The sequence below is a fragment of the Hyla sarda genome, chromosome 1, assembly GCF_029499605.1.
Source record: "Hyla sarda isolate aHylSar1 chromosome 1, aHylSar1.hap1, whole genome shotgun sequence".
NCBI lineage: Eukaryota > Metazoa > Chordata > Amphibia > Anura > Hylidae > Hyla > Hyla sarda.
In genome coordinates this window covers 428,246,932-428,258,000 of record NC_079189.1, presented here as the reverse complement: position 1 = coordinate 428,258,000, position 11,069 = coordinate 428,246,932, and the positions used below count along the sequence as shown (strand labels likewise).

The following is an 11,069-nucleotide window of genomic DNA, read 5'->3' as shown; positions in this document are numbered from 1 at the left end:
CCTATAACACTGCACACAGTGGTCTTTTACCCTGATTCCTGCAAAGCCATAGCTTTGCATTGATCAGTGTTATAGGCGATCGATTGCTCAAGCCTGTATCTCAGGCTTGGAGCAATCAATCGCCGATCGGACGTGACGGAGCAAGGTAAGGGGACCTCCGCTCGCGTGCTAGCCAAAATGATTTGATCGCGATGGTCCCGATCAGCCCGACTGAGCTGCCGGGAAGCTTTCACTTTCATTTTAGAAGCGGCAATCAACTTTGATCGCCGCGTCTAAATGGTTAATAGTGCGTGACACAACGATCAGTGCTGCACACCATTAGCCCAGGGTACCCGGCTATCACTAGCTGCCGGGACTGACCCGGTAAGACGTGGGGTCACGGCGTGACCCCGTTTGATTTATCGGGACTGGGCATAGGGTGTACAGGTACGCCCTACGTCCTTAAGAGGTTAAAAGTGTAATAAAAAAGTTAATAAAGGTGCTAGACACAAAATTAGATGTACATGGTCAGGATTAGATACTGAGTGATATATTTAAAAAAAAATGTTGTTGGATCTGACAGGTACGCTTTAAGATTTTTAAAAAGAAGTAGTTTACAAATCTGTTTAACTTTCTGGCACCAATTGATTTAAAAAACATTTTTTTCCAGGGGAGTACCCATTTAACCCTTTAGATCACATAAAGTTGATTGTGGGATCTAAAGGTTAAAATGACATGTGCCAGTGGGTTTGGGGGCTGCATGGGACCTCAGCGGGGTAATAGCAGGGTCCCAATCCGCGAGGATTATGGCTGGAGAGCCCTTCTAGCCTCAGGCCATATTCACATGGCGGAAAATGAGCATAATGTCTGCCTAGAAAACACGGATGGACATTCCGCACACATTTGCATGTTCCGCAGGTGCTAGGACCAATAGGAAATGCGCTGTCTCAATTGACAGAAATGCATTTCTGAGCAAAAGCTGCAGAAGCAAGGAGCCTGTTCATTGTTTCTGTGGACGCCAAAATATGGATTTCCGTGGCAGATGTTTCTGCCACGGAAATTTCACTGTGCAGCAGAATCCCATTGAAATCAATTGGATTTCTGAACGGAATTTTTATTGAGCAGCATTGAACAGTGTTTGCAACTAAAAAGATTGCATGTACTAGTTCCCTATGGGGGTTATATAAATAATACAAATGTTATAATACATACAAAAAAGTTTGAATCACTCTCCCCTTTTTTCATTTTTTTTTTAATAATAAAATAAAAACTTTTTTTTTTGCTTTGGTTTTGCTTATGTCTGACCTATTTATCATACTATCAAGGGGGGTTGAAAAATTTAGCTTACATAAGCAAAAACCAATAAATCACTTCAGAACACCATTTAAGTATGATTTCTCCTCTCCTCTGAGTCTTTTCTGCACAAATTAAGTCTCAGAGAGGGAGATTTATCAAAAACTGTGCAGAGGAAGAATGGTGCAGTTGTTGCCCATAGCAACCAATCAGATTGCTTCTTTCATTTTTCACAGGTCTCTTTAAAAATGAAAGAAGCAATCTGATTGGTTGCTATGGGCAACAGCACCATTCTTCCTCTGCACAGTTTTTGATAAATCTCTGGGGGAGATTCATCAAAACCAGTGTAGAGGAAGAGTTGTGCAGTTGCCCCTAGCAACCAATCAGATTGCTTCTTTCATTTTTAAAGAGACCTGTGAAAAATGAAAGAAGCAATCTGATTGGTTGCTATGGGAAACTCAGAAAATTTTCCTCTGGACAGGTTTTGATAACTCTCCCTCTCTGTGCTTTCCAATGGCATTTTTGTAAGCCAGGTCTGACCTGGCCTGGGTTTGGGACTTTTTTTTATTCCTGCATGGGGAAATGTGCACTTCATAAATTTGGGACCACGGCAAAGTGAAAACTGAAATTTGCTTAGGTAAGGCTGTTTGCACACAGTCACAAAAAATGCTTAAAGGGGTACTCCCACCCTAGACATCTTATCCCCTATCCAAAGCATAGGGGATAAGATGTCTGATCGCAGGGGTCCCGCCGCTGGGGACCCCCGCATTATTGCATGCGGCACCCACCTGGTTTTTCACCGGAACCGCTGGAGGGTCTGTTGCGGGGGCGGAGTCACGGGGCGGAGTCCTGACGTCACGGACTTCCGTTCCGGAGTCGCGACTCAGAACCTCCAGCGGTTCCGGTGAAAAACCAGGTGGGTGCCGCATGCAATAATGCGGGGATCCCCAGCGGCGGGACCCCCGCGATCAGACATCTTATCCCCTATGCTTTGGATAGGGGATAAGATGTCTAGGGTGGGAGTACCCCTTTAAGCGCACGTGCGACATTTTGTGCGCCCGAGTAAGATATTTATAAGTAAAATATTTCTTAATGCAATGATAAATCTCTCCCATTATTTTTTAAAAGTAGTAAAATAAAACAAAACATATATAAATTGGGTATCCTTGTAATCGTATGGACCTACAGAATAAAGACCTACAAAAATAAGGTGTTATTTCGTATGAACCTACGGAATAAAGACCTACAAAAATAAGGTGTTATTTCGTATGGACCTACAGAATAAAGACCTACAAAAATAAGGTGTTATTTCGTATGGACCTACAGAATAAAGACCTACAAAAATAAGGTGTTATTTCGTATGGACCTACAGAATAAAGACCTACAAAAAGAAGGTGTTATTTCGTATGGACCTACAGAATAAAGACCTACAAAAATAAGGTGTTATTTCGTATGGACCTACGGAATAAAGACCTACAAAAATAAGGTGTTATTTTTAACGTAAAGTGCACTGTGTAAAACAAAAAAAAAACAAAAGCTGCAAGATTACCTTTTTTTTATTTTTTTTCAGCTTCATCCCACAAATTATTTTTCTTTGGGGGGAGGGCTTTACCTTTATGTGGTAAAATGAGCGATGTTGTAACAATAAAAGTAAATTGATCACTCAAATAAGTAGGGGAAAAAATGCCACATTTTTTACATTTTTTTTAAAACTGTAATAAGTATATATGGGTAAGACTTAGAAAGCAATGGAGAAGTAAAATACAATGTCCCTCCATAAGAAAGACAGCTGGGAGGTTAGTACTTCAGTCCCTAGCTGTGGAAAGGAACAGGAATAAGTTACTGAATGGGTTAACTCTCCAGGTCGACGTCACTGTCCGGGATCTGTCAACAGTGCTCCGCCCTGAGCAGTCCGATCAGCTTTCACGGTGCTGGGAAATCCTTGAAGACACGGCGATCTGGAGGCAGGTGACCGGATCTGCCTGCTCTCCTGCACCGGGCACTCAGTGGGCACTGGGCAGGGATCTGTGACCTCCGGGCATTGTGGCTGCTGGTACATCGGGAACAGGTGAGCTGCACAGTGGATGCCTGGGATATGGGGAGGCGGCTGGCTGAGAAATAGTCATCTGTTATGTGATACCAGTGCATTGTGTGCCCTCACCCACCACCATCATGGTGCCATGTACTGTCTGCAGGGCTGAATAATTGATGATCGCTGGGGGAGTGCAGCCTTTATCCTGGAGCATCTGTTCCCAGCTTGTGTGGGGGCAGCAGGATTATGGCTTCTCTGCTTGGCAATGTGCAATATATTCTCTTTACTGCTCATCATGGAGGCCTGCACCCTCTATACACTGGATTGTGCTGTTGTTACACATGGATTGGATGCACAGTGAAGTATGAGCATAGGTAAAGGTATACATACTGTGCGGTTTCCCAACCTGTGGCTGTCCGGCTGTTGCAAAACTACAACTCCCAGCATGCCCGGACAGCCGAAGGCTGTCCTGGCATGCTGGGAGTTGTAGTTTTGCAACAGCCGGTCAACCGCAGGTTGGGGAATACCAGTAGACCACGTCAGGAAAATCAGGTGTAGTATGTATACTGTGTAGTTTCTAAGTAAAACTGTAATAAGTTATAATGTGTGAGATAATAACGGCGATAAGCCATAGAAAGCAGCATTTAGCGTAGTATAAAGAAGCCTTCATACCTTTATGTAAAATGAGTAGAGATGAGCGAACTTACAGTAAATTCGATTCGTCACGCACTTCTCGGCTCGGCGGTTGATGACTTTTCCTGCATAAATTAGTTCAGCTTTCAGGTACTCCGATGGGCTGGAAAAGGTGGATACATTCCTAGTAGACTCTTTCCTAGGACTGTATTCACCTTTTCCAGCCCAACAGAGCACCGGAAAGCTGAACTAATTTATGCAGGAAAAGTCAGCAACCGCCGAGCCGAGAAGTTCGTGACGAATCGAATTTACTGTAAGTTCGCTCATCTCTACAAATGAGGACGTTCACGTCATGGTTAAAACAAATTGCTCTTAGATCTCTATAGACTATTAAAACATGTTGCCAATAGATTTATAGACTACTAGCTACGGGCATCCAAACAACCCCAATTCTTTCAACTTTGATCGTCTAAAGAGTTAATGCCGGACATCTGCGGGAACAGCGATGTCCGGCATTAGCCACGGGTCCTGGCTGCTGATAGCAAACGGGACCGTGCGGGTATGATGCGAGCTCAGCTCCTGAGCTCGCTTCATAACCCTCCCGTGCCGCAGCGCCAGGTATATTAGACGTTTTGCGGCAAGGGGTTAATTCATACAAACTTTGAACCCCCGTTTCACCCCTTCAGGGGTGGAATTTTAGAAAACGTTAAAACACGTGTTTCTTTATCTTTAATTGTTAGCCTACAAACAAAGTTTCATGCTTCTAGCTTCAAAAATGACGGACAACCATACAAACTTTCAACCCCTTTTTCACCCCCTTAAGGGTTGAATTTAGAAAAATCCTTTCTTGGGGTGCGTTCCCACCTGGCGTATACGCAGTGTATTTCACGCTGCGTTAAATTTGCGGCAGCAGCGGGAAATACGCTGCGTATTCCTTGCTCACTATACACACAGGGCTTTCCGGCGGCAGCCCTATGTGTGCAGTGAGTTTTGGAGGCGGGGCCGTGTGCTGGCGTGACTGTGACGCGCAACTCCGCCTCCAAAACTCACTGCACACATAGGGCTGCCGCCAGAAAGCCCTGTGTGTATAGTGAGCAAGGAATACGCAGCGTATTTCTCACTGCTGCCGCATATTTTGCGCAGCGTTAAATACACTGCGCATACGCCAGGTGGGAACGCACCCTTATTCCTCTATGTCTAAAAAACACCTGTGAAAAAATTCAGCTTTCTAGGTCCAAGGGTTTAGGCTGGGCGTTGATGAGTCAGTGAGTCAGGCCTTCTCTTGAGATATATATATAGATTAACCATAGACTATTAAAACATATTGGTAGAGATTTATCAGAGGAAAAGTTGCCCATAGCAACCAATCAGATCTCTTCTTTCATTTTTAACAAGGCCCCTGCAAAATGAAAGGAGCGATCTGATTGGTTGCTATGAGAAACTGGGCAACTCTTCCTTTGCACTGGTTTTGATAAATCTCCCCCATTGCTCATAGACTAATAAAACATATTGCCCAAAGACCTATAGCCTATTCCCCATAGACTATTAAAACATTAAAACATAATACACAATGTACCCATAGACTATTAAAACATTTCCTATAGACCTCTAAAGCAAAAGTCTCAGAAAAGTCGCACATATTTAGACTGCGACTTTCTGTGCAACAAATTTAGACAGGAAAAACCAGTCTAAATCCTTTGATAAATCTCCCCCATAGTCTATTAAGACCTATTATCTGATGTACCCATAGACTATTAAAGGAATTATCCAGCCTTTGGATAAAGGATAAGTGTCAGACCGGGTGGGGGGTTGGACCACGGGACCCGCATGAATGGAGTGTGTTGACCACAGCAAGTGGTGGCTGACACGGCCCCTCCATGTGTCACTATGGGAGAGCCGATGGTACAGCGTTCCCAGCGGTCGGACCACCCCCACGACCTAAGTTTTTATTTTTTATTTTTTTTATGAAATACTCCTTTAAAACATCGGTCAGAATTTATCATTGTAGGTGTAAGTGAAGCATTTACCATTGTAGGTGTAAGTGAAGCATTTTTCTACACTTTTTTTTTTTTTGTGCTATTAATGTGTAGGAACACCACATGTATTAATGGTCACAGAGCATTTGATACATTTTGAGCAGGTCACATTTTCGGAAATTTCTCTCTTCACATACACAATGAAGCTAAGTCTGGGCTGGTGTAGTTTTAGAGACTTTTCGGTGGTTTTGCGCCTTTTAACAAAAAGAGGCAGTTCATAAAACCCTTCCATATCATGTATATTGCTAAAATTAGTGGATTGCATCTCAAAATCAGCAGAAATGTGTAAACCAAAAGGCGCAAAAAAAAGACACTTGTGCCAAAATAGCACCAAATATAGACAGAAACAAAAGTAAACACAATAATAAATGCCGGCCATCGACTGATGTACCCATAGACTATTAAAACATATTGGGGGAGATATATCAAAACCTGTGCAGGGAAAAGTTGCCCATAGCAACCAATCACATTGCCTCTAAAAAAATGAAAGAAGCAATCTGATTGGTTTCTATGTGCAACTGGGCAACTTTTCCTTTGCACAGGTTTTGATAAATCTCCCCCATTGACTATTAAAACATAATGACTGATGTACCCATAGACTATTAAAGCATATGACCTGATGTACATATACCTATACCTTTACATTTAAGGAAAACATTTGAAAAACATACAGAATATACATGAAAAAATGCTCTAAAATCATGATGTCAACCCAGTATATCATGTAAGTAAGGTCGATAAGCTGACCGTAGGTATGAAGATTTGGCCACCATATGCTTTAAAGATTGGAACAGATGTAAAAATATATTTCCCAAAATATGAAGATTTTTGTCTCTAATGGATTTCACATACATTTGTATTGCCTCTTATTTCTCAACTGATTAGTAAGCATTAGTGCGTTATAAGATCCATAGCATTTGCCCCATATTTTACTCATTTCTATACAAAAAAGTAAACTCTGTGGTCAAATTAGCACCAAAAACCACATTCAATGCATGTGTTTTGGTGCAGATTGGGCTTGTTAAACAGTGGGTTTTTGGTAAAGTTTAGTAAATAAGGTATAAGTATAAGTACCCTGTTATTGTATATAACGCACTCTAAGTGTCCCCAGAGTAAGCAACAGAGAAACGCTTGTTGGGAATGCTTGCCACTGTGGTGTGTACTTTCTTCACTTTGTTACTGTTTTGTGGTAGTTGGATTTTTATAACATTGGATCTGATCTACAGACTTCTGTTTTGTACTCTAGTTGCAGTTAGACTGCCACAGGGACATGTGGTGCGCTATTTGCATTATTGTATATGCCTTTTAAAGGAGCACCAGGGGTGTTGAAATTTTAATTTAAAAAACGACTTGTCCATGGGATTAAAATGGAGCAAAATCTACTCGTCCCTCATGACGATCCAATTTTCGCTTTTACACTCTCGTTTTTTTCCTCCTCGCCCTATAATAGCCATAACTACCTACTATAATGATACCTTTAGATTTTTCAATAACATTCTCCGAACCAATATAATATATATATATCTATCTATCTATACCGGTGAAGTGAAATTGAAATAGTAAAAGATAATTTCGCAAATTTGGTGGTTCTCTATTCTACACCATTTACCTTGTGGTTGAGCTAACATGTTGTATTGATACTTTAGGCCGCCTGATAACAGCAATACCAGATTTGTATCGTTTCCGTTATGTTTTACTAATTTAAAAAAAAATCTGAACTTTTTTGAAACCATTTTTTGACCCCTGTAGCTTTAAAAAAAAAAAAAAAATTGCATACCAGGCTGTATGAGGGCAAATTTTTTGCACCATAATCTGTTTTTTGTATCGGTACCATTTTGGTATTAATCTGACTTTTTAATTGCTTTTTGACTTTTTTTCTGGGATATTATAAACATTGCAATTCTGTAGTTCGGTATTTTGTTTACATTTACGTCATTTACTGCATGGGATACATAATGTTATATTTTAATAGTTCGTACAATTACACACACAGCGATACTAAATGTTTTTTTAATGTTTACATGTTTTTATATAGGAAAAGGGAGTGATTTGAACTTTTAACATGGAAGGGGTTAATGTGTGTCATAAACTTTTATTAAAACTTTTTTTATATATATTTTTTTTACACTTTTAGGAGGAATCATTAGATTCCTCAAACAGATCAATAGAGTTCTATTGAACTCCATTGATCTGTGTGCTCTGCGATCCATTGATAGAGCCTAGTCCAGTCAGGCTCTATCAATAACAGAGCCACGGGACAGCAGGTAACAGAGGTAAGCCCTCCGGATACCTCTATAGTGGATCGCCCCCCACCCCCGCGATCGCGCTGCGAGGGGGACGATCCACTTCACTAGCCCACCAGGGAGCATTCACATGTCCCCTTAGACACCGCTGTCAGCTTTGACAGCGGCGATCTAAAGGGTTAATAGCTAGCCGTGGCGATCGCCACATGCTGGCTATTAGCGGCAGTGTGAGGTGAAAATTTGGGGAGGAGTTGTGGCAAGTCTGCACGGGTCGCAAATTTCCACCTCACAGCGGCTCCCGGCTACTGAGAACAGCTGAGGGCTGCATAGTATGGAGCGGGCAGGAGTCGGGAGCTCGCTCCATACAGACTGCTGAGCGCTGGCCTGCTTGTCAGCTCCGGCCCTGCTTTCCCAAAGCCAGGCTAGTGGCCGGAAAAATTCACTTGCTCGGCGCCCGGAAATCCACATCCCCTAGTACTCCAGTGCAGTAAGACTTATCCCCTGTCCAAAGTATAGGGGATAAGTTTTGGATTGCGGGGGGGGGGGGGGGGGGGCGCGGGGTCCATTCTCTGTGATCTTGTGCACGGCACCCCAGCAGTCCCCAGGAAGGAAGGGTGTCGACCCCTGCATGAAGCTTTATCACCCTGTTGTATCTCCGGTTCTATCTCCAACATACATGGAGGGTGTGAAGGCCACCTCTGAGTCAACAAGTCCCCTTCCTGGGGACTGCTGGGGTGTCATGCAGGAGGTTGCGGGGTTCCCAGCAGTTGGACCCCTGCAATCTAAAACTTACTGCACGATAGTTTAATGTGCTATTCCTAGCATAGTTAAGGGTTCACATCACGTTTTTGCCATACTGTTTTCAATCAGTTTTTCTAAAGAAAACCGTATGGCAAAAAAAATCGGATGGAACAGTATGGGAAAAAGTAAATCGTATGCGTTTTTAAACCATATACTGTTTTTAAAAGTGCATACAGTTCCTTCCGTCTGTTTTTATAATAAATTTAAAAAAAAACGTAATTTTTGAAAATGTTGTCCATTTTAATGGGAGGGGTGTTGGGTGGGGACTTTAGGATGCAAATGCGCATGTGCAAAGTAAAAACCGTATACTGTTTCCTGTATGTTAAAAGAAAAAAAAATGTATGCGGTTGCAGTACGGTTTTTAAACCGGAGACAAAATTGTGGTCAACCACGGGTTTGATTCCCATTTAAAAACCGTACTGCAGCCGCATACATATTTTATTTTCTTTTAACATGGATGTCAATGGGAAACGCACATGTATACGGTTCCATACGGGAAACAGTATATGGTTTTTACTTTGCACATGTGCATTTGCATCCTAAAGTCCCCACCCAACACCCCTCCCATCAAAAATGGACAACCTTTTCAAAAATTACGTTTTTTTATTTTATTTTTTATTTTATTTATTTATTTTTTATAAAAACGGACGGAACTGTATGCACGTTTAAAAACGCATACGGTTTACTTTTTTCCATACTGTTCCATCCGCTTTTTTTGCCATATGGTTTTCTTTAGAAAAACTGATTGAAAACAGTATGGCAAAAACGTGATGTGAACCCAGCCTAACAAGTGCCCACTGTGTATTTGGTTTTGGAGTTTTTGATATCATATTTTTATTTAATTTTTTTAATAGGTGTTATAATTTATAAGTAGTAAGTTATCTCTAATACAGTCACATGGACCTTTTTTGTATGTTTACACTATGTCAGCTGTAGTATGGTGGTTCAGTATGTACATAAGATAAACATATCAGTATAATAGCATAATGAAATGTAAAGATTTGTTCAGGCTTAGGCTCCTTTCACACTGCCGGTGTACCCCGTCAAATACGGCCGTCAAACTTCTTATTTTTTTTTTGCAGTTCGACGGCTGTAATTTTGATGGGTCATAACGAGCAATAACGGGTCCCAATGGACCCCATTATACTCAATGGGGTCCTTCGGGCGCTGTTATTTTCGAAGAGAATACCGGGAGAAAAAGACGGTGCAAGCACAATTTTCTGCGGCTATTCTCGATCCTAAAATAACGGGCTTCACATTGCCAGAGACAACCGGCAGAGTGAATGTAGCCTTAGATTCCATTTAAATAAGCATAAATAAAATGCTGCATGCATCTTGTTATAATGACGGACACCAGACGACAACCTGATGCACCCCCATTAAAGTCTATAAGGTTTCATTGGATCTATAATTGTCCGTCATGTAGGGGACGTATAGCTCTGTTTAATCCTCTTGAACGCAATCTGTGTCTGAGGCTTAGTAGCAAGGCTTAGCATACAAGTAAACTAAGTAGGAACTAGAGTATTAAAAGGGCTTTTCTTGTAAAATAAATAAAACTTTACTCACTGCTCCAGTGATCCCCCAGTAAGAAGGGCTGCGATGCCATACATGCACCCATAGGTTGCTTAAAGGGGTATTCCAGGAAAAAACTTTTTTATATATATCAACTGGCTCCAGAAAGTTAAACAGATTGGTAAATTACTTCTATTACAAAATCTTAATCCTTTCAGTACTTATGAGCTTCTGAAGTTAAGGTTGTTCTTTTCTGTCTAAGTAATCGCTGATGACATGTGTCTCAGGAAACACCCAGTTTAGAAGAGGTTTGCTATGGGGATTTGCTTCTAAACTGGGCGGTTACCGAGACAGGTGTCATCATAGAGCACTTGGACAGAAAAGAACAACCTTAACTTAAGAAGCTAATAAGTACTGAAAGGATTAAGATTTTGTAATAGAAGTAATTTACAAATCTGTTTAACTTTCTGGAGCCAGTTGATATATATAAAAAAGTTTTTTCCTGGAATACCCCTTTAAGCAACCTATGGGTGCATGTAT

At 41.4% G+C, this 11,069-nt stretch overlaps 1 protein-coding gene across 1 annotated transcript in view; it reads left to right on the top strand.

Annotated features, from left to right (window-relative positions):
- The first annotated feature begins 1,872 nt into the window (after positions 1-1,872).
- The window catches only part of SLC7A4 (solute carrier family 7 member 4), a 39,769-nt gene continuing 30,572 nt past the window's right edge, over positions 1,873-11,069 (top strand). Inside the window, exons 1-2 of the mRNA XM_056529685.1 lie at positions 1,873-1,909; positions 3,136-3,340. The gene's annotated coding sequence lies outside the window, so the exon portion shown is untranslated. The remainder of the gene's footprint in view (positions 1,910-3,135; positions 3,341-11,069) is intronic.